This window comes from Bombina bombina, chromosome 5 (assembly GCF_027579735.1).
Source record: "Bombina bombina isolate aBomBom1 chromosome 5, aBomBom1.pri, whole genome shotgun sequence".
Classification (NCBI taxonomy): domain Eukaryota; kingdom Metazoa; phylum Chordata; class Amphibia; order Anura; family Bombinatoridae; genus Bombina; species Bombina bombina.
This window is the reverse complement of record NC_069503.1, coordinates 285163511-285189077: the sequence shown is the minus strand read 5'-3', so window position 1 is coordinate 285189077 and position 25567 is coordinate 285163511. Positions and strand designations below refer to the sequence as shown.

Genomic DNA, 25567 nt, shown 5'->3' with positions numbered 1-25567 from the left:
CCCAAATTTTTTTCTTCAGATAGAGTATGCAATTTTAAGCAACTTTATAATTTACTCCTACTATCAATTATTCTTCATTATCTTACTATCTTTATTTAAAAAGCAGGCATTTAAAGCTTAGGAGCCAGGCCATTTTAGGTTTTAGCGCCCTGGATAGCGCTTGATTATTGGTGGCTACATTTAGCAAACCAATAAGCAAGCATAACCCAGGTTCGGAACCAAAAATGGACCGGCTACTAAGCTTTACATTCCTGCTTTTTAAATAAAGATCACAAGAGAACAAAGACAAATTGATAATAGGAGTAAATTAGAAAGTTGCTTATAAATGCAAGCTCTATCTGAATCATGAAAGAAATAATTTGGGTTTAGTGTCCCTTTAAGTCTTTATTTACTTAGCACACAATATAACGTCCAACCTTTGACACACACATTTTGTACTGAGGAACACAAACAATACAATGTTAATACAGTTTATTTTTATGGCAAAATATTCAAAATGCTTATTTGAAAGGAAAAAATATTTTGGTTGCACAACACTAAATGTTGCATAACAGTAAATTGCTTAAGGAAAGAATTTTGATAATAAAATCAATATGTCCATAAATGTAAATGTATTTAAATGCTGGAATAATAAAGATTTGTTTAAAGAAAACATGGTAAGATTATATAATGATTCATTTAAAAAGAGAAGATCCCACATCTATGTTAAATAAAACTACAGTGTGTGGCCTTGTGTAAAATAAATGGTAAGAAATCAATTTTGGATGCATTTATAGTAAAGTTTTTTTTTCCCAAGAAATGTTGTTTAGTGTAGAAAAACAAAATAAATCCAAATATAATATACAAAAAGTAAAATGTGACATGTAGAATTTACAGTTTATTTTTCATAAAAATCACAAGGTAGCAAATGACGTGCAAGGCTTGAAGTAAGTTATAAGGTGAAATTGTGTCTTGCCAGATTTATTCTGCGGTAGAATGTTGTTCATTGAAACCAAAACTCCTATTCCATAAGGCAAGTGATCCATTCAAAGGTTTACTTTCAATTTGATTGAAGTTCTATCCTAGAAAAAACCCAACATATTGAATATAATATTGTTATATATGATATATTTAACAATAGTCATAAATAACAGCTTAGAGTAATAGTATCCACTGGTGATCTTATACCTAACATGAATATGAGTGAGACATCTGTACATGAGTAACATTAGTATATAGCTTGGTGTTTGGGGGACACAACCAGTATGAAGGTAATAGATAAATAGGCCCAGCTAAAGAAAACAGAATCAAAGAAATGTTCATCACACAGTTATGACATCAGCTCTAATATTTGTTGGTTGATGCTTGTGGAACATTAATAGGAAATATGTATTAGCCAATAGCACTAGCTCTGCTAAAGGGTACATTTGTTTAAATTGCTGATAGCACTATCACATTCTATTGGTTTTATAACATTGGGCTCCATTTATTAAGCAGTAAATGCAGCTTCGGAGTTCAATCGTTTTAGGTCCGCCCGAAACGGATGATAAGAAGTAGTGGTAGTAAGACAGCTGCTTCAAAACTTCTCTGCCACCTTTTAGTTAGCAGACTGAAATCATCCCGATCCGATCGGGATGATTGACAGCCCCTGCTAGCGGGCAATTGGACGCCAGTTAACAAGGGGTGGCATTGCACAAGAATTTCACCAGAAATGCTTGTGCAATGTTAAATGCCAACAGGTTAAGCAGACATGATTGGCTACAGTAAATCATGTCCGCTTGCCTATTCATAAATCTACCCCATTGTCTTTTCTTCCAGAAATACCATTTTAAAACCACTGTATACACACATATATGTATATTTATATATTTATTTAGTCATTATATATAAAGAAAAAGAATTTGATTGAAAAAAATCTATTACAGTGCACCAAATAATAGACATGTACACAAATACAATAAATATGCATAATGTGAGATTTGTGTCAGCAGTTAATTACATGGTTTTAGAATAACAATGCACTTTTTAAGGTAAATATATAATGCTATACAATAATCACCTAATTATAACTGTTGCTCAGATTAGAAGCATCACATTGTATAAGGGAGAAGCTCAGTTTTATTTGTCACTTGATTTCCCTGCAGTAAAACAGTTTCATATTTCAAATTCATTTTTTTAATTTTACAATTTACCCAGCATGCCAAATATTACATTTCCAAGTTGATTTTTAAGTTAAAATTGTTAAAGGGTAAAAGCCAATATCATCCTGAACTAGATTATAACTGTTTTTCATAAGACATTTCAACAAATGATTGTAATGTCTCACAAGTGCCACCATGGTAAACTGCTTGTGCAATTCCGCCCTGCAGATTTGCGGCCAATCGGCCGCTAGCAGGGGGTGTCAATCAATTGCTGCTTCTTAACTCCTGTTTCCGGCGAGCCTCAAGGCTCACGCGGAAACAGTTACATTCAGGGCCATTCATCCCTTGTTAAATCGGCCCCCATGTCTTTTTTTAAAGGACCAGTAAACACAGTAGATTTGCATAATCAACAAATGCAAAATAACAAGACAATACAATAGCATTTACTCTGAATTTCAAATAAGTAGTAGATTTTTTGCTAACAAATTTCAAACTTATGTATATTTCCACTCCCCCTGTACCATGTGATAGCAATCAGCCAATCACAAATGAATATACGTATAGTCTGTGAAGTCTTGCACATGCTCAGTAGGAGCTGGTGACTCAAAAAGTGTAAATATAAAAGACTGTGCACTTTTTTTTAATGGAAGTAAATTGGAAAGTTGTTTAAAATTACATACTGTATCATGAAAATTTAATTTTACCTGAGTGTCCCTTTAGTGTAATATCTCACAAATGCCCCTTGTCTTGTTTTAATGTAATGTCTCACTAGTGCCCCTTGTCTGTTTGTATTGTAATATCTCACAAGTGCCCTTTGTCTCATTGTAATGTAATATCTCACAAGTGCCCCCTTGTCTGTTTGTATTGTAATATCTCACAAGTGCCCCTTGTCTCTTTGTATTGTAATATCTCACAAGTGCCCCCTTGTCCCTTTGTATTGTAATATCTCACAAGTGCCCCCTTGTCTGTTTGTATTGTAATATCTCACAAGTGCCCCTTGTCTGTTTGTATTGTAATATCTCACAAGTGCCCCCTTGTCTCTTTGTATTGTAATATCTCACAAGGGCCCCCTTGTCTCTTTGTATTGTAATATCTCACACGTGCCCCTTGTCTGTTTGTATTGTAATATCTCACAAGTGCCCCTTGTCTGTTTGTATTGTAATATCTCACACGTGCCCCTTGTCTGTTTGTATTGTAATATCTCACAAGTGCCCCTTGTCTCTTTGTATTGTAGTATCTCACAAGGGCCCCTTGTCTCTTTGTATTGCAAAATCTCACAAGTGCCCCCTTTTCTCTTTGTATTGTAATATCTCACAAGTTCCCCTTGTCTCTTTGTATTGTAATATCTCACAAGTGCCCCTTGTCTCTTTGTATTGTAATATCTCACATGTGCCCCCTTGTCTCTTTGTATTGTAATATCTCACAAGTACCCCCTTGTCTCTTTGTATTGTAATATCTCACAAGTGCCCCCTTGTCTCTTTGTATTGTAATATCTCACATGTGCCCCTTGTCTCTTTGTATTGTAATATCTCACAAGTGCCCCTTGTCTCTTTGTATTGTAATATCTCAAAAGTGCCCCTTGTCTGTTTGTATTGTAATATCTCACAAGTGCCCCCTTGTCTCTTTGTATTGTAATATCTCACAAGGCCCCCCTTGTCTCTTTGTATTGTAATATCTCACAAGTGCCCCTTGTCTCTTTGTATTGTAATATCTCACAAGAGCCCCTTGTCTCTTTGTATTGTAATAACTCACAAGTGCCCCCTTGTCTGTTTGTATTGTAATATCTCACACGTGCCCCCTTGTCCGTTTGTATTGTAATATCTCACAAGTGCCCCTTGTCTCTTTGTATTGTAATATCTCACAAGTGCCCCTTGTCTCTTTGTATTGTAATAACTCACAAGTGCCCCCTTGTCTCTTTGTATTGTAATATCTCACACGTGCCCCCTTGTCTGTTTGTATTGTAATATCTCACAAGTGCCCCTTGTCTCTTTGTATTGCAAAATCTCACAAGTGCCCCTTGTCTCTTTGTATTGTAATATCTCACAAGTGCCCCCTTGTCTATCTGTATTGTAATATCTCACATGTGCCCCTTGTCTCTTTGTATTGTAATATCTCACACGTGCCCCTTGTCTCTTTGTATTGCAAAATCTCACAAGTGCCCCCTTTTCTCTTTGTATTGTAATATCTCACAAGTGCCCCTTGTCTCTTTGTATTGTAATATCTCACAAGTTCCCCTTGTCTCTTTGTATTGTAATATCTCACATGTGCCCCTTGTCTCTTTGTATTGTAATATCTCACATGTGCCCCCTTGTCTCTTTGTATTGTAATATCTCACAAGTACCCCCTTGTCTCTTTGTATTGTAATATCTCACAAGTGCCCCCTTGTCTCTTTGTATTGTAAAATCTCACATGTGCCCCTTGTCTCTTTGTATTGTAATATCTCACAAGTGCCCCTTGTCTCTTTGTATTGTAATATCTCACAAGGGCCCCCTTGTCTCTTTGTATTGTAATATCTCACAAGTGCCCCTTGTCTCTTTGTATTGTAATATCTCACAAGTGCCCCCTTGTCCCTTTGTATTGTAATATCTCACAAGTGCCCCTTGTCTCTTTGTATTGTAATATCTCACAAGGGCCCCCTTGTCTCTTTGTATTGTAATATATCACAAGTGCCCCTTGTCTCTTTGTATTGTAATATCTCACAAGTGCCCCTTGTCTCTTTGTATTGTAATATCTCACAAGTGCCCCCTTGTCTCTTTGTATTGTAATATCTCACAAGTGCCCCCTTGTCTCTTTGTATTGTAATATCTCACCAGTGCCCCCTTGTCTCTTTGTATTGTAATATCTCACAAGTGCCCCTTGTCTCTTTGTATTGTAATATCTCACAAGTGCCCCTTGTCTCTTTGTATTGTAATATCTCACAAGTGCCCCTTGTCTGTTTGTATTGTAATATCTCACAAGTGCCCCCTTGTCTCTTTGTATTGTAATATCTCACAAGTGCCCCCTTGTCTCTTTGTATTGTAATATCTCACAAGTGCCCCCTTGTCTCTTTGTATTGTAATATCTCACCAGTGCCCCCTTGTCTCTTTGTATTGTAATATCTCACAAGTGCCCCCTTGTCTGTTTGTATTGTAATATCTCACAAGTGCCCCTTGTCTCTTTGTATTGTAATATCTCACAAGTGCCCCTTGTCTCTTTGTATTGTAATATCTCACAAGTGCCCCTTGTCTCTTTGTATTGTAATATCTCACAAGTGCCCCTTGTCTCTTTGTATAGTAATATCTCACAAGTGCCCCTTGTCTCTTTGTATTGTAATATCTCACATGTGCCCCTTGTCTCTTTGTATTGTAATATCTCACAAGTGCCCCCTTGTCTATCTGTATTGTAATATCTCACAAGTGCCCCCTTGTCTCTTTGTATTGTAATATCTCACAAGTGCCCCCTTGTCTCTTTGTATTGTAATATCTCACAAGTGCCCCTTGTCTCTTTGTATTGTAATATCTCACAAGTGCCCCTTGTCTCTTTGTATTGTAATATCTCACAAATGCCCCCTTGTCCCTTTGTATTGTAATATCTCACAAGTGCCCCTTGTCTCTTTGTATTGTAATATCTCACAAGTGCCCCCTTGTCTCTTTGTATTGTAATATCTCACAAGGCCCCCCTTGTCTCTTTGTATTGTAATATCTCACAAGTGCCCCTTGTCTCTTTGTATTGTAATATCTCACAAGTGCCCCTTGTCTCTTTGTATAGTAATATCTCACAAGTGCCCCTTGTCTCTTTGTACTGTAATATCTCGCATGTGCCCCTTGTCTCTTTGTATTGTAATATCTCACAAGTGCCCCTTGTCTCTTTGTATTGTAATATCTCACAAGTGCCCCTTGTCTCTTTGTATTGTAATATCTCACAAGTGCCCCTTGTCTCTTTGTATTGTAATATCTCACAAGTGCCCCTTGTCTCTTTGTATTGTAATATCTCACAAGGGCCCCTTGTCTCTTTGTATTGTAATATCTCACAAGTGCCCCTTGTCTCTTTGTATTGTAATATCTCACAAGTGCCCCCTTGTCTCTTTGTATTGTAATATCTCACAAGTGCCCCCTTGTCTCTTTGTATTGTAATATCTCACAAGTGCCATGTGAGTATATAGGCATGCATTATTTTTAATTATTACTCACTTTCTGTATACATAAAACATAAAAATCTAACAAAACTAATGCTAGATGCCAGCTACACTTACTGTGTAGACTGCAGATAAATATTCTTTACTATTCACATTTTTTTCTCTCTGCAATGTCTGCCTAACAAATTCATGCTTCCTACAATACCTTGTAGATATTTGCTGACTGTACACTTTATTCTGTACAATCACATTTCTCCTAATCACTAGTAAACATGTACTGAGGCAACATTTCAAATCAACATGTAAAATGCATTTTGATTTATTCAGTGAGAATTATAACAGAGCATTTTATGTGTTGATAGGACAAAGCAGGATTTTTGTGGGGGGAAATCTGAATTCCAAAAACTAGCTATAAGCATCATGTTGTATAAAAGATGAAAACTGAAAATGAGAAGTCCTGCTGTGCAGGTGAATGACCTGTGGGAGCGGACTCTGCCTGCTAGGATTTCTACACATCGCTACCATCAGACACAGACCAATTGATTAGATCATCTTATACCCACCACCAACTAGGCTCAGGAGACTAATTAGAGGAAGTACTGCCTGCATAGACACCCCATTGACACCTAATTTGCTCAGCCAAAGCCCTTGGGGAGAATGTATTATCTGTGCAGCTGCACTTCATGCATTTCTGAATATAGACATAAGCCAGGGCTGCTTTATCATTCTCTCTAGAACAATGAATTTCCAAGCAATACGCTCATAAAAACTGAACCTAGCCAAGGAGTACCTTTCCATCCTGCTTATTTCCTAACGTTTAAACTCTATATTCAACTTAATTAAAGTAAAAATGGAATTTGGACACATATATTAAATGATACTCTCCAAGCATCCTAAAACAAAAAAATAAATACTTAAAAAATAAATTAAATATACGTTATACTTTTTAGGTGTTGTAAAACTATAGTAAGTGAGTGAAAAGAAATACTTTTATATATATTTTTTATTCTAACACCACAATGCTAATGATGTAAGAAATTGTTTGAATGTTCTTTTTTACCTTCATCCCACCCCCCTCCTTAATTTTTCTTTTTCTCATATATATATATATATATATATATATATATATATATATATATATATATATATATATATATATATATATATATATATATATATATATATATATATATGCACACAGTATATATATATATATATATATATATATACACATATATATATTATTTTTTGTAAAATATATATCTATACCTATATTAATATATACAGATATAGGACTAGATTACAAGTGACAAGCTAGATATAGCGCTTATCGCAACCACGTTAACTTGCGCTCATATTACAAGTTGAAGTAAATAAATGTGCTCAAGCCAAACAAAAATTGCGTTCATTGGGTTAGTGACTTAAAATCTAGCGTAAAAAAAATGTGCACAAAATACAACAATAATACATTAAACGGAAGTGTTACACACATATAAACAGTTTCTGATAAAAAATAATCATATAAATATTAATTTATTATTTTTATAAGGTTTAAAAGGAATATGGTATATGACAAGGTGCTTGACTGGAAAGCGCTATAATGTCTATGTGTGTGTGTATATATATATATATATATATATATATATATATATATATATATATATATAATGCAATGTTAGATAATTTAAAGCTTATCCTATCCAGCACTAACCATTCCCTATCAATATCAAGGAATATGCATAATCAAAAATGTGTTAACCCTATAGTGGCATAAGCAATAATTAAAACAAAATAATCTAAACTGAACCAAAAAGGAGCATGAAAAGGAGCGTTTATTGGAAACAACATGAGAAAATAAACAAATGAACCTGCAGGATACCATGTTAAATACCTCTCATAGTGCAGTATGATAATATCTACCAGCTGGGAAAATCAAAAATTGTGAATTGAGGGGGCGTGTCTGACCATCGGCTAAGATGGCTGCTTCTTGATTTTGGCTGATCAAGGGAAACGATAAAACCGCTGTTTACCTCTCCTTATTCCATTAACCAAGCTTGTATTTTCAGAGTTTATGGAAAGATAATATCCGTGGAATTGATCTATACTATTTTAAACCAGATTTCAGCCCAGCAGCCTAATCTAGATGTAGTGCGCAGTGGAGGCCTGACTACGGCTTGGAACTTCATCTACCCCCCCAGTATCCTGTTTATCCAGCACACCCAGTCATTTGAACTGATAAAAACCAAAGTATGGAAAGTTATAACTACTGACATTTACGGCCGCTTCAAGTGTTTTGCTGAACTAAGATTTCGGCGGGTGTTAAGTAGGGATGGGCGAATGTGCAAATTTTCGAATTTCGAATGTAGAACGAATGTTATTACCGAAATTCGAATTCTAAATTCGAATGTCGATAAGAACGAATATTCTTAAAAATTCGAAAATCGAATGTTATTTACAGTTTTCGAATGTCACTTTCGAATTCGAATGTTTATAATTATATTGAATGTCTACATTCGAAATTCGAATTTTTCGAATTCGAATATAAATTCGAATTTTTCGAATTCGAATATAAATTCGAATTTTTCGAATTCGAATATTGCATAATTCGAATATTACATTTAAAAGCATTAGAAATACTATTACAATCAAAATTCGAATTTTTCGAATTCGAATACACGTATTGCATAATTCGAATATTACATTTAAAGAAAAAGCATTAGAAATACTATTACAATCTAAATTCGAATTTTTCAAATTCGAATACACGTATTGCATAATTCGAATATTACATTTAAAGAAAAAGCATTAGAAATACTATTACAATCTAAATTCGAATTTTTCGAATTTGAATATTGCATAATTCGAATATTACATTTATAGAAAAAGCATTAGAAATACTATTACAATCTAAATTCGAATTTTTCGAATTCGAATACACGTATTGCATAATTCGAATATTACATTTAAAGAAAAAGCATTAGAAATACTATTACAATCTAAATTCAAATTTTTCGAATTCGAATACACGTATTGCATAATTCGAATATTACATTTAGAGAAAAAGCATTAGAAATACTATTACAATCTAAATTCGAATTTTTCGAATTCGAATATTGCATAATTCGAATATTACATTTAAAAGCATTAGAAATACTATTACAATCTAAATTCGAATTTTTCGAATTCGAATACACGTATTGCATAATTCGAATATTACATTTAAAGAAAAAGCATTAGAAATACTATTACAATCTAAATTCGAATTTTTCGAATTTGAATACACGTATTGCATAATTCGAATATTACATTTAAAGAAAAAGCATTAGAAATACTATTACAATCTAAATTCAAATTTTTCGAATTCGAATATTGCATAATTCGAATATTACATTTAAAGAAAAAGCATTAGAAATACTATTACAATCTAAATTCGAATTTTTCAAATTCGAATATTGCATAATTCGAATATTACATTTAAAGAAAAAGCATTAGAAATACTATTACAATCTAAATTCGAATTTTTCTAATTCGAATATTTTCGAATGTAATCGTAAAATTCGAAACCGAACATTCGAAAATCGAATGTTAGAATGTTATGTAAACATTCGAAATTCGATTCGAACGAACGAATGTGTTAAAATTAATGCCGTTTTTCGAATGTTGCGAAACATTCGCCCATCCCTAGTGTTAAGTCAATGTTAAAGATTTTGAGACATCGTCAGAAATATAACAAAGTGTTCAAGGTGCAAAATGGATTCCGTGATACAATGGGAGCAATCTTTTGAGATCTTGATCTCTCAACTCACTCAACAGCTTGTTAACCCCTTAATGACCGAGGACGTGCAGGGTACGTCCTCAAAAAAAAGGTAGTTAATGCCTGAGAACGTACCCTGCACGTCCTCGGTTTGGAAAGCAGCTGGAAGCGATCCTGCTCGCTTCCAGCTGCTTTCCGGTTATTGCAGTGATGCCTCGATATCGAGGCATCCTGCAATAACCATTTGTAGCCATCCGGTGCAGAGAGAGCCACTCTGTGGCCCTCTCTGCACCGGACATTAACGGCTACCTTCGTTGGTGGGTGGGAGCCGGTGTGGGAGGTGGGTGGCGGCCATCGATGGCCTTTGTGATGCGGAGGGGGGCGGGATCGGGGGCGGGGACGACCGGGGGGACGCGCATGGACGCGCGCGCGTGCACGGGGAGGCCGGGCGGGCGCGTGCACGGGGAGGGAGCGGGTGGGAACCACTACGCTACAGAAAATGTTTTTGTTAGAAGTGGGGATCAAAGGGGTTAATATGGTTTTTTTGGTGATCGGTTTGGCTGGTGGGGTATTGGACTGTGGGGGGGAAGCTACACTACAGAAACAAATAGTAAAACATAAAAAAAAAAACATTTTTATTTGCAAACTGGGTACTGGCAGACAGCTGCCAGTACCCAAGATGGCCCCAATAAGGCAGAGGGGGAGGGTTAGGGAGCTATTTTGGGGGGATCAGGGAGGTTGGGGGCTAAGGGGGGACCCTACATAGCAGCATATGTAAATATGCTAAAAATTTATTTTTTTTTTTTTTTTTTTTTATACCTTTTATTTTAGTACTGGCAGACTTTCTGCCAGTACTTAAGATGGCGGGGACAATTGTGGGGTGGGGGAGGGAAGAGTGCTGTTTGGGAGGGATCAGGGGGTGGGATGTGTCAGGTGGGAGTCTGATCTCTACACTAAAGCTAAAATTAACCCTGCAAGCTCCCTACAAACTACCTAATTAACCCCTTCACTGCTGGCCATAATACACATGTGATGCGCAGCAGCATTTAGCGGCCTTATAATTACGAAAAAGCAACGCCAAAGCCATATATGTCTGCTATTTATGAACAAAGGGGATCCCAGAGAAGCATTTAAAACCATTTGTGCCATAATTGCACAAGCTGTTTGTAAATAATTTTAGTGAAAAACCTAAAGTTTGAAAAAGTGAACAATTTTTTTTTATTTGATTGCTTTTGGCAGTGAAATGGTGGCATGAAATATACCAAAATGGGCCTAGATCAATACTTGGGGTTGTCTACTACACTACACTAGAGCTAAAATTAACCCTAGAAGCTCCCTACATGCTCCCTAATTAACCCATTCACTGCTGGGCATAATACACGGTTGGTGCGCAGTGGCATTTAGCAGCCTTCTAATTACCAAAAAGCAAAGCCAAAGCCATATATGTCTGCTATTTATGAACAAAGGGGATCCCAGAGAAGCATTTACAACCATTTATTCCATAATTTCATGAGTTGTTTGTAAATAATTTCAGTGAGAAACCTAAAGTTTGTGAAAAAATTTGTGAAAAAGTAAAATAATTTTTTTATTTGATCGCATTCGGCGGTGAAATGGTGCCATGAAATATACCAAAATGGGCCTAGATCAATACTTTGGGATGTCTTCTAAAAAAAAATATATATACATGTCAATGGATATTCAGAGATTCCTGAAAGATATTAGTGTCCCAATGTAACCAGCGCTAATTTTGAAAAAAAGTGGTTTGGAAATAGCAAAGTGCTACTTGTATTTATGGCCCTATAACTTGCAAAAAAAGCAAAGAAGATGTAAACATTGGGTATTTCTAAACTCAGGACAAAATTTAGAAACTATTTAGCATGGGTGTTTTTTGGTGGTTGTAGATGTGTAACAGATTTTGGGGGTCAAAGTTAGAAAAAGTGTGTTTTTTTCCATTTTTTCCTCATATTTTATAATATTTTTTATAGTAAATTATAAGATATGATGAAAATAATGGTATATTTTGAAAGTCCATTTAATGGCGAGAAAAACGGTATATAATATGTGTGGGTACAGTAAATGAGTAAGAGGAAAATTACAGCTAAACACAAACACCACAAAAATGTAAAAATAGCCTTGGTCCCAAACGGACAGAAAATGGAAAAGTGCTGTGGTCATTAAGGGGTTAATGATGTGCGATCGCTCGTTACCTCATCTGCCTGTGTGAAGGGCTCTGAGCAGACTGCACAACGGCTCCATGACCGACAAGCTAAAGAAGCGATACCGGAGCCTGTAAATACCATATCCCAACCTCTTCTCACCTATAACGCAGCAGCCTCACAGTGCGGTATGCATGGCATGCCATCCCTAGACATGGGTCTGCATGTGAGTCCAGGCGGGGCTGTCAGATTTTTGAGGTGTATGGCGGAGTCCAGGGACGGGCTGGCTATCTTACCGGGGGCCCAAGATTGCATCGCACCACTACCTAAGCAGAGCGATGGGAGCGAGCGGAGATTTGAGAGGTTCCCCTACGCGCTATTTCTCTGGGAGATATCCATGGTAGGAGCCGGTGGTTTGCAGACTCCCCTCATGACTTGGCTAAACCTGGCATTATATCATCTGCTCCTCAGCTGTGGGATGCCGGTACAGTCCTCATGCGTTCAGGAGTTGGCTGAGAACTCCAGGTTTTTATTTAGCTGTAAACAGGGCTAGTGGAAGCTCCTTTAACTGTTAGTAGAGATGGTCTGAACTTGTTCCAGGGACTTCTATACTACTCTGTGGTAGCTTTGAACTCTCATACTGCTGTTTATTCAATACTGTTAATTTTCTGCAATATATGTTAAGTTTCTTACTACAATAATGTGATATTGGAACATTTGAGTGACTCGGTTGCATAATGCTCTCTATTTTTATGGGGGTTTTTTTTTGTTTTTTTTTATGCATATTTCTGTTTTTTCGGTAGATTGCTGCTCCTTTTGCCCTCATTTATGTTTATTGATATAGATATTTGCTTGCAGTGCTTAATTTTGGACCTTGTTTATTACATACCTGAGAATGTTTGCTAATAATCTCATAACTGACCCATTGAATACTCACTACACAGTTTCTAGCCAGTTATATTCCTTCACAGCTGAGACCTAGGGTTATATAGTTCTCCTGTACATCGTAATGTATACACCTAATTGAGGATCTCATACTATGCTTTTAATACCTTTAGTGGCAAGATAGGTGGCAGCATGTCTTGCTAATAGGGGGAGTTTATACGTTTAGAGGTTTCTTATTTATCTTCAAATCTGTATTTTGCTCTTTTACATGTTCAGCAGTCTGTTTAACATGTTTTTTTTTTTTTTTTAATGAATCTACTTTGTACATTTAGAAATATTGCCGTATAACTAGGGGTCACTTAGTATCCTGTCCTACTGTATTTCGTCTGACCCTATTGAGCCATATCTACATTCCAAGCCACCCAATTGTTGATTGCGAAAATTGTTATCTGGGTCCTCACATATGCAGTTCTATAGACAGATTATTATAGTGGAGATTTACACCCAGTTTAGTGGGCATTACTATGGTAACCCTTAGGCCTCAGTTGTACTGTTTTATTATATATATTTATACTTGTCAGACTCTTATCCCTTTTATGCTAGCCATATTCTTATATTGTATATATGCATTTTAAATGTGACTCTAACTGTAATATTACTGGTACTACTCAGTGGAAAATATATGTCTGACACTCACGTTTTGATTTAGCTGCAAGTTTTGGCTAGTAGATCTAAATGCTTACCGCTAATTAATATAGGACAGTTTACATTAGATCTTATGGCTCATATTCTATCAAGATGTGGTTTAATCTTGGGCTTAATTAAATATATGCATCCAGCATCATTCTGGTATAACCCAACTTGGATCTTTATATATAGGTCTTTGTCAATATGGCCATTATTAGACTGCCCCCCCCCCCTGCTCATATAGCTTACTGGTTAAGCCTAGGGGCACAGACCCCATACGAACCCCCTAACCCTGGTTAATTGAGTTTATTACAAGTGTGTTATTGTTATAACCCCCTTACCCTTTAAATTGAGGTATTGTCTCTATAAGATCTAAAGATAGTTTCATAAAGACGGATGATATGTCTACTTCCTGGTGCACAAAACGCTACATTTATGCTTTGTAACAAATTCTATGTATATTTTTTCAAATGTCATAGCTTATTTGTGTGCCCTATGTCTTGGTTGTTTTTTTTTTTTAAACCTCAATAAAAAAAATTAAATAAAAAAAAAAGAAAATTGTGAATTGAATATTCATGACAGGTAACAACCCTAAGCATACAAAACATAAATGTTAAACTGTTAAAAGTCACAGAAAAAAAAAAAAAGGTCCCAGCTACCGGAAGAAGCCCCATAGCCTTAGGGGTGAAACGCGCGTAGCTGGCTGGAGTGTTTGTCGGAACACTTGGAGAAATTGCTGATTGTCTATCTACCTTGAGGTGATCAGGTGGCCACACAACAACCGCAGATTTGAAGGGTTACGAAGCATCTGAGAGGAGCACCCCAGGAATTACCTGTCTTCAGTGTGGACAGAAGGGACACAGGAGGCGCAGTGCCGCAATAGTGGGACTCTCAAGTTAAGCTGCAAGTATAACCGCTACAGCGGATTATATGCTCAGACACAGTGTTTGTTATAAAGATGTTATAAAACCAAGAACTGGTCAAATACTTACCGCTAAAGCGGAACACAATACTGAATTAAGTTGATTACCAGGACTGGTGAATGTTTGCTGCTATGGCGGAATAAGCTACCTTAAAACGGTGTCTTGAAGCCAAGGAATGATTCATAATTATCGCTACGGTGGAATTTCACTTTATGAAAAGTAACCCATTCTGCAGGTTGTTTAATAGCATTGAATGACTATTCTATTAATTGTGGTCCACTTGTCACACAATCTACTTTAAATAGAAAAGATAAGGACCAGCAAGGATCCAACTGCTATACTACTCACTGGGACCTTTTTTTTTCTGTGACTTTTAACAGTTTAACATTTATGTTTTGTATGCTTAGGGTTGTTACCTGTTATGAATATTCAATTCACAATTTTTGATTTTCCCAGCTGGTAGATATTATCATACTGCACTATGAGAGGTATTTAACATGGTATCCTGCAGGTTCATTTGTTTATTTTCTCATGTTGTTTCCAATAAACGCTCCTTTTCATGCTCCTTTTTGGTTTAGTTTAGATTATTTTGTTTTAATTATTGCTTATGCCACTATAGGGTTAACACATTTTTGATGATGCATATTCCTTGATATTAAATTATCTAACATTGCATTATTCAATTGCTACTTTCCCCTTGCACCAGTGGTTTGAGAAGTACTAATAATTCAGACCACTGTAAACCCTCCCTCCTTTTTATAGGTAATACTGATAGTGCTGACAACACCTTTTCTATTTTATATATATATATATATATATATATATATATATATATATATATATATATATAGATAGATAGATAGATAGATAGATAGATAGATAGATAGATAGATACAGTATATATATATATATATATATATATATGTGTGTGTATATACTCGTGTATTTATGTGTTTATATATGTGCATACATACATATAAACAACATATATATACACACATACATACAAATATACATACGCACACATGCATATACAAATATACATACACACACACACATATATATATATATGGAAAGAGTCCTTTCCAGTTAAATACCTTAAAATTTGAAAAATATTTTTTAATCAATTTTAATATTTTATTTTATAATGTATGTATTTAATGTAATTGTTTTACCTTCCAGGGTTATTCACTTAGAAGAACATGTTCTTAATATTTTTAAATATATATATATATATATATATATATATATATATATATATATATATATATATATATATATATATATATATATATATATATATATACATATATATATAATTCATGAAGACTCAGCTATTATTCAACTTAAAGGGACAGTTTACTCAAAACATCTCTCCCCTTTAATTTGTTCCCAATGATCATCTTTACCTGCTGGAGTGTATTAAATTGTTACAAGTATTTCCATTAACCTTATATTGGCATTTGAATTAATTTATTTAGCCTGTGGTATCCCCTTCCCCACCCATCCTGAAAGTTTTTGGCCACGAGACCAAGCTGTATTAACACAGCCAGTATAAGAAATTACACTCCCAGAGATAAGGTAATACAATTTTAATTATTTTTTATTGTTCTCTCCAAGTATTGGTGATTGGTTTATGGACAGATATAGGATAAAGAAGCAGGTATATTTACACAATGTGATAAAGTAATGAGATCTGATTATACCTACAAGCTCAACCCATTTTATTAGGTTGTGGCTTCAAAACACAAAATCAGCTAATTCATATACACAAATAAGCCTTAAAAAAAGCAAATCTCATACATTTTATACTCTGCAGCTGGTAAAAAAAAGTAATCTGAAACACATTAAGGGAAAACAATTTTAGAGTATACTGTCCCTTTAATCTTTATTGTAGTGAGTTACATCCGACGTTTCAGCCCACACCTGGGCCTTTCTCTTGAGAAAGACCCAGGTGTGGACTGAAACGTCGGATGTAACTCACTACAATAAAGATTAAGTTGAATTATAATAGCTGAGTCTTCATGAATTGAATATTTAAAAGTAGGACTTGGCTGATATACCTATTGGAGTGCCTAATCCATTTGGAACATACGTTTTATATATATATATATATATATATATATATATATATATATATACATACACATCTAAATCTGTAAATATTCATATAGATATATAGGTATAGATATATATTTTACAAAAAAATTACTTTCAGTGGTGTTAGCACGCAAGGGAAAACTATATTTAGCACGCCACATGTAATCTGGCCCATAGATAGAAACATACAGTAGATATTGTAAATGCAGAGATAAAACTAAATATACATTTTAAAATAAAAATAACAAGTGAATAACACAGGAATTTAACGTATTTCTATTAAAACGTTAAAAAATAATAACAATGATATAGCATGTTTCAAGGTATTTGACTGGGAAGGGCTCAAAAGTGTATATATAAATACTGTGTTTGTTTACACATGAACCAGCAGTTTGAGATAAGATGCAAAAAAACCCATAAAATGTTTGATAACCACCTGACAGCTGGAAGGACACAAGGACACTCATTTGAAAGAGGATAATCTCCTTTCATATAAGGCATCAGGGGTGTTTTTTTTTTTTTGCATGTGTGGTGTATGTTTTTTTAGGGCATAGGGAGCTGCTATCCTTCCATATTGTAAATACATTAGGTAATTGCCTTTTTATGGCAACCATTAACAATGACAGGGACACAACATCTCTCAATGTAATGAGTTGCCCTACTCCACTGATAACTGTTGATAATGGGGATACATAGCTACTTTATATTTAAAATAAAACTCACACTGATATAGGGTCCTCGCAGGCTTGCTGAGTCTCACAATAGCTGCTTGTTTGCAAAAGGAGCCTGAAAAGATTTACCCAACTAAGGGCTAGATTACAAGTGGCGCACTAATTTTAGCATATTACAAGTTGAAAATAAACGCAACCACACGAGCGCAAACTAAATTTGCACTCGACGGGATAGCGAGATGGAAGATCTTGCGTAAAGTGTTAGGGGGGAAAAAAGTTGCATTAAACACAACATAAATACATTAAAATTAACAGTTACACTAATATATATATATATATCCTTTCTAATAAAAATTATTCATATAAATAAAAAAAAGATCAGGTTTAAAAGGTATATGGTATATGACAAGGCATTTGAACGGAAAGGGCTATAATGGATATATACATACATATCCAAATATTTTAATTCCATTCCAATATATAATAATGTGTTTTAGTGTATATGTACTGTATTCCAATTTTATATCTGTATATACCTATATATGTATATTATATATATATATATATATATATATATATATACATACAGTATATATACAGGAAATATATATATATATATATATATATATATATATATATATATATATATATATATATATATATATATATATATATATAAATTAAAAAAAGAAACTGCACTCACTGGGTTTTCATGTGTCAAAATCCAAAATATTTATTTCATAGCGGTGACGTTTCGGAGTTAACGACCCCTTCCTCAGACCATATATACAGTATATATATATATATATATATATATATATATATACAGTCATGGCCAAAGATATTGGCATCCCTGCATTTCTGTCAGATAATGTACCACTTCGACCAGAAAATTGTTGCATTTACAAATGTTTAGGCATTCTCATGTTTATTTATTTTGTTTGTATTGGTATGACACAAAAAAGTGGAGAAAAAAAAAGGCAAATCTGACACATTCCATGAAAAATTTCAAAAATGGACTGGACAAAATTATTGGCACCCTCAATTTAATATTTGGTAGCACACGCCTTGGAAAAAATAACTGAAATCAATCACTTCCTGTAACCATCAATGAGTTTCTTACACATCTCTACTGGAATTTTGGACCACTCTTTTTTCGCCAACTGCAACAGGTCTCTCAGATTGGAAGGGTTCCTTTTCCCAACTGCTCTTTTGAGATCTCTTCACAGGTGCTCTATGGGATTGAGATCTGGACTCATTGCTAGCCAGTTCAGTACTCTCCAGCGCTTTGTCTTAAACCATTTCTGGGTGCTTTTTGACATGTGCTTTGGGTCATTGTTCTGCTGTAAGACCTATGACCTCTGACGGAGACCCAACTTTTTGACACTGGGCCCTACATTGCACCACAGAATTCTTTGGTAGTCTTCATATTTCATAATGCCATGCACACAAGACATCCAGTGCCTGAAGCAGCAAAGCAACCCTGAAAACATCAGTGAACCTCCACCATGTTTGACTGTAGGGACTGTATTCTTTTCTTTAAAAGCCTTATTTCTTTTTCTGAAAACAGTTGAAAGATGTGCTTTATGAATAAGCTGTAATTTTTGTTTTGTCTGTCCACAGCACATTCTCCCAAAAGGATTTTGGCTTCCTCAGGTAAGTTTTAGCAAACACCAATCTGGCTTTTTTATGTTTCTGTGTCAGCAGTGGGGTCCTCCTGGGACTCCTACCATAGCGTCCCTTTTCATTCAGATGGCGACGTATAGTGCAAGCTGACAAATTTGTACCCTGTGCCTGAAGGTCTGCTTGAATTTGTCTGGAAATTGATCAAGGTTCTTTATCCACCATTCAAACTATTTTTTTTGCAATCTTTGATCAAGTTTTCTCTTTTGTCCACGTCTAGGGAAATTAGCTACAGTGCCATGGGCTGTAAACTTCTTGAAAATGTTGAGCACAGTGGACATAGGAACATTAAGATCTTTGGAGATGGACTTGTAACCTTGAGATTGTCCATGCTTTTCCACAATTTTTGCTCTCATATCCTCAGACAATGCTTTGCTGCTCTTTCTCTTCTCCATGCTCAGTGTGGCACACAGAGGCACACAACAGAAAGGTTGAGTCAAATTTTCACCATTTTAACTGGTTGCCGGTGTGATTTCTATATTGTCAGCACCTGTTAATTGATACAGGTGAGTTTAATTACAAATTACAGGAGCATCACAAACTTGGAATGGAATTATTTCTTACAATTTTGAGAAGGTGCCAATAATTCTGTCCAGTCCATTTTTGGAGTTTTACGTAGAATGTGTCAGATTTGGGGATTTTTTTCCACTTTTTTGTGTCATACCAATACAAACAAAAGAAATAAACATAAGAATGTCTAAACATTTGTAATTGCAAGAATTTCTGGGTGAAGTGGTACATAGTCTGACAGAAATGCAGGGGTGACAATATTTTTGGCCATGAATATATATATATATATATATATATATATATATATATATATATATATTACAAAAAATACATTATATACTGTATATATATATATTTGGGTTAGCACTGTAGGTTTGAGACCTGTTGGGTTAGTGTGCAAGTGATAAGTGTTAGTTTTTTTTCCAGTTTGCACTCTTCATTAAAGTCTATGCAGAGAAGAAGTTAGAACGGTTGCGATTTCCGAAGTCCTGAAGTTAGCGCGCGTTGACTTTCGCTCACACACATACATTTTCCTTTCAACTTGTAATACGTGCGCTTACCCGTGCAAATTAAAAGTTTACCTCTGATGTTATTTGCGCATGAGCGAAATTGCTAAATAGAGTGGCACTTGTAATCTGAGCCTAAATTATCTGCAAGGAACTTGTGATGTCACGTCCACATAATATTTCAGTGTCCAATGGAAGTCAGTGACACTGGTAACTCGCATAATGTAAAATATACATTAGTGCTTACAGTTCAAGGAGAAATATTTATAGAATATAAAAAAAAGTTGAGTAGCACAAGTTTATCTCTCTCTTTTACACAGTCACATCGGATGGTTAAGCAGTTGAGTATTTCCTCCTTGTTCATGTTCAGAACACTTGGGAGCAACATTGATTTATTAAACAATAAAAAAGATTCATCTTATAGAAAAACTTCATTTTTTTTACTAGTGCTTCTATCAGCAAGCAAAAGGTAGAACATTTGTCCTTGGTTTTGCAAGGTATCTTGGAATACATATATACCTGTATATGGGACAGTAGTCATTCTCAAAAAATGTCACTGGTTTTCAAACCTGTCCTCAGGCCTCCCTAACAGGCCAGGTTTTCAGGATTACCTTGGATGAGAGCAGGTGAAATAACCATGTTTAGTAATCAGCTGATTGTTTCACCTGTGCTCTAGTTTAGATATCCTCTAAATGTGGCCTGTTAGGGAGCCTGAGGACAGGTATGAAAACCAGTGCTCTATGATATCACTGCTACAATAATAATACATAGTTGTTTGTTTTTGTAGAATATTCCATGATAAAATATTTTTGTTAAAGTCAATATTTTAGTTCTCACTAAATGACTGGGTCTACATTTTCAACCATTTTCAAATCAATGTTGCTCCCAAGTGTTCTGAACATGAACAAGGAGGAAATACTCAACTGCTTAACCATACTGTGAAAAAGAGAGAGATAAACTTGTGCTAATCCATCTTTTTTTTATATTCTATAAATATTAAGTGCCACTCTATTTAGCAATTTCACTCATGCGCAAATAACATCAGAAGTAAACTTTTAATTTTCAACCAGTAATTACAAAATGTTGAGGTCCAGGGAAAGCAGATAGAGTATTGTTTCAAAATTATTCAGGTAGAATGGAGAAATCATGTTAGTCTGGTAATTTCAATGTAAAAACAACAGAGAATTGGACAATGTAAATACATTTCATTACACTAACACAACCCATCAAAACTAGAAATAGGCCATTGGGCAACCAGTTACTAAAACACCAAAAGAACAAATGGCTAGATTACGAGTTTTGCTGTATGAGTGAAAAAGCAGCGTTAAGGCTCTTTTTCACTACCGCCGGTAATACTTTTTTGGCCGTAACGCAACGTAACTACCGCAGCTTTCAAAAAGTCCTTTTTCAATGGACTTCCTGTGCGCCGGTATTACGAGTTTACCTGGGAGGCCAAAAAGTGAGCGGTACAGCCAATACCGTCAAGATCCATACCGTAAACTGAGTCAGTAGTTATGGGTTTTACGCTACAAATCTGTAACATAAAACTCATAACTAAAGTGCTAAAAAGTACACTAACACCCATAAACTACCTATTAACCCCTAAACCGAGGCCCTTCCGCATCACAAACACTAAAATAAAATTATTAACCCCTAATCTGCCACTCCGGACATTGCCGCCACTATAATAAACATATTAACCCCTAAACCACCTTATTACCGCATAGCAAACACTAGTTAAATATTATTAAAAGCTAATCTGCCGCCCCTAACATCGCCACCACCTACCTACATTTATTAACCCCTAATCTTCCGCCCCCGTCTCCACCACTATTAACCCCTAACACTAACCCTAAGTCTAACCCTAACCCTCACTAACGATAATGTAATTAAAATAAATCTAAATAAAACCTACTATTAATAACTAAATAATACCTATTTAAAACTAAATACCTGTAAAATAAACCCTAAGCTAGCTACAATATAACTAATAGTTACATTGTAGCTATCTTAGGTTTTATTTTTATTTCACAGGTAAGTTTGTATTTATTTTAACTAGGTAGACTAGTTAGTAAACTAGTTTCAGGGAAATGGGGAGCCTAGGTTTTTTTAGTTAGGATTTTATTTGGGGGGTTTGGTTGTGTGGGTGGTGGGTTTTACTGTTGGGGGGGTGTTTGTATTATTTTTTACAGGTAAAAGAGCTGATTTCTTTGGGGCAATGCCCCGCAAAAGGCCATTTTAAGGGCTATTGGCAGTTTAGTTTAGGCTAGGGTTTTTTTTTGGGGGGGGGCTTTTTAATTTTGATAGGGCTATTAGATTAGGTGTAATTAGTTTAAATATTTGATAATTTCTTTTTTATTTTGTGTAATTTAGTGTTTGTTTTCTGTAATTTAGTTAATTGTATTTAATAAATGTAATTTATTTAATTGTAGTGTAAGTTTAGGTGTTAGTGTAACTCAGGTTAGGTTTTATTTTACAGGTAACTTTGTATTTATTTGAATTAGGTAGCTAGTAAATAGTTAATAACTATTTACTAACTAGTCTACCTAGTTAAAATAAATACAAACTTACCTGTGAAATAAAAAATAAAACCTAAGCTAGCTACAATGTAAATATTAGTTATATTGTAGCTAGCTTAGGGTTTATTTTACAGGTAAGTATTTCGTTTTAAATAGGAATTATTTAGTTATTAATAGTAGGTTTTATTTAGATTTATTTTAATTACATTAAAGTTAATGGGTGTTAGGGTTAGGGTAAGACTTAGGGTTAGGGGTTAATAACTTTAGTATAGTGGCGGTGACGTTGGGGGGGAAGATTAGGGGTTAAAAAATGTATGTAGGTGTCGGCGGTGTCGAGGCGGCAGATTAGTAGTTAATAACTGTAATGTAGGTGGCGGCGACATTGGGGACGGCAGATTAGGGGTTAATAAGTATAATGTAGGTGGCGGCGACATTGAGGGCAGCAGATTAGGGGTTAATAAGTGTACTGTAGGTGGCGGCGATGTCAGGGGCGGCAGATTAGGGGTTAATAAGTGTAATGTAGGTGGCGGTGAGGTCGGGGGCGGCAGATTAGGGGTGTTTAGACTCGGGGTTCATGTTAGGGTGTTAGGTGTAAACATAAATTTAGTTTCCCCATAGGAATGAATGGGGCTGCGTTACGGAGCTTTATGCTCCTTTATTGCAGGTGTTAGGCTTTTTTTCAGCCGGCTCTCCCCATTGATGTCTATGGGGAAATCGTGCACGAGAACGTAAAACCAGCTCACCGCAGCTCACCGTAGCGCTGGTATTGGAGTGCGGTATGGAGCTCAATTTTGCTTTACGCTGCAATATTGCCTGCTAACGCTGGATTTTTGCAAACCTGTAATACCAGCGCTGTAGGGACGTGAGCGATGAAAATAACTTGCAAGTACTGAGCAGCTCTTTCCGCAAAACTCGTAATCTAGCCGAAAGTAAATTAGATAATAGTAGTAAATTGGGAAGTTTTTTTTAAATAAAAAAAAAAAGCCAATAGGATTTTTCCTACCTTAATTCCGATTGGCTGATAGAATCCTATCAGCCAATCGGAATTCAAGGGACGCCATCTTGGATGACGTCATTTAAAGGAACCTTCATTCTTCGTTAGGACGTCAATGGAAGAGGATGCTCCACGTCGGATGGATTGAAGATGGACCCGCTCCGCTCCGGATGGATGAAGATAGAAGATGCCGCTTGGATGAAGACTTCTGCCGGTCTGGATGTCCTCTTCTGCCCGGATCGGATGAAGACTTCTGCCCGTCTGGAGGACCACTTGTGCCCGGCTGGGTGAAGACGGCTCAAGGTAGGGTGATCTTCAAGGGGGTAGTGTTAGGTTTTATTAAGGGGGGATTGGGTGGGTTTTAGAGTAGGGTTGGGTGTGTGGGTGGTGGGTTTTAATGTATTTCTTTTTTTCCAGGTAAAAGAGCTGATTACTTTGGGGCAATGCCCAGCAAAAGGCCCTTTTAAGGGCTATTTGTAATTTAGTATAGGGTAGGGATTTTTATTATTTTGGGGGGCTTTTTTATTTTATTAGGGGGATTAGGGTAGGTGTAATTAGTTTAAAATTCTTGTAATTTTTTTTATATTCTGTAATTTAGTGTTTTTTTTGTACTTTAGTTAATTTTATTTAATTGTAATTCGTTTTATTTAATTGTAGTTAATTTATGTAATTATTTTAATGATAGTGTAGTGTTAGGTATAATTGTAACTTAGGTTAGGTTTTATTTTACAGGTACTTTTGTATTTATTTTAGCTAGGTAGTTATTAAATAGTTAATAACTATTTAATAACTATTCTACCTAGTTAAAATAAATACAAAGTTGCCTGTAAAATAAAAATAAATCCTAAAATAGCTACAATGTAATTATTAATTATATTGTAGCTATCTTAGGGTTTATTTTATAGGTAAGTATTTAGTTTTAAATAGGAATAATTTAATTAATAAAAGTAAATTTATTTAGATTAATTTAAATAATATTTAAGTTAGGGGGGTGTTAGGGTTAGACTTAGGTTTAGGGGTTAATAAGTATAATGTAGGTGGCGGCGGTGTAGGGGGGGCAGATTAGGGGTTAATAAATATAATGTAGGTGGCGGCGGTGTAGGGGGGGCAGATTAGGGGTTAATAAACATAATGTAGGTGGCGGAGGGGTCCGGGATTGGTGGTTTAGGGGTTAATAAGTTTATTAGAGTGGCGGTGGGCTCCGGGAGCGGTGGTTTAGGGGTTAATAAGTAAAATGTAGGTGGTGGCGGTGTAGGGGGGCAGATTAGGGGTGTTTAGACTCAGGGTACATGTTAGGGTATTAGGTGTAGACATTTCCCATAGGAATCAATGGGATATCGGGCAGCAGCGAACATAAGCTGTGTCGGACTGAGTCCGGCGGATCGTATGTTACGTCACTATTTTCTACTATTGCCGGTCTCTAGACTTTGATAACTCAGGCTCGCCACAAATACGCTGTGGAATTCCAGCGTATTTGCGGTTGACAGCTTGATAAATAGAGGCCCTTGTCTCCAGATAGTCTCCCTCCCACCCCCTTCGCTCTGCTCATGATCTCCTACTCTTCTCCTCTCTTATTACCTCCTCACACTCCCGCTTACAGGACTTCTCCAGACTGGCTTCCATCTTGTGAAACTCTCTTCCTCGCTCCACAAGACTTTCCCCTAGTTTTGAAAGCTTCAAGCACTCCCTAAAGACTCTACAGTTCAGGGATGCATACAACCTATACTAACCTTTCCTAACCCCAGTTCCTCTGCTCCATTGCTATCCCCTTGAACCTCCTTAGCATGTAAGCCTAAGAGTCCAGCTGTTTGTAGATCACCTTCTTAAGAGCTGACTACAACAGTGCGACTCTTGGGCAGGGCCCTCTACCCGTTTGATCCCTATAAATGTTTTGACGTACTCCGCCTATGTTTATAGCGCTGCGGAATCTGTTGGCGCTGTACAA

At 35.8% G+C, this 25567-nt stretch overlaps 1 protein-coding gene across 1 annotated transcript in view; it reads right to left on the bottom strand.

Annotated features, from left to right (window-relative positions):
* Positions 1 to 860: 860 nt before the first annotated feature.
* Positions 861 to 25567, bottom strand: part of CDK14 (cyclin dependent kinase 14) — a 1122917-nt gene continuing 1098210 nt past the window's right edge. Inside the window, exon 15 of the mRNA XM_053714025.1 lies at positions 861 to 1061. The gene's annotated coding sequence lies outside the window, so the exon portion shown is untranslated. The remainder of the gene's footprint in view (positions 1062 to 25567) is intronic.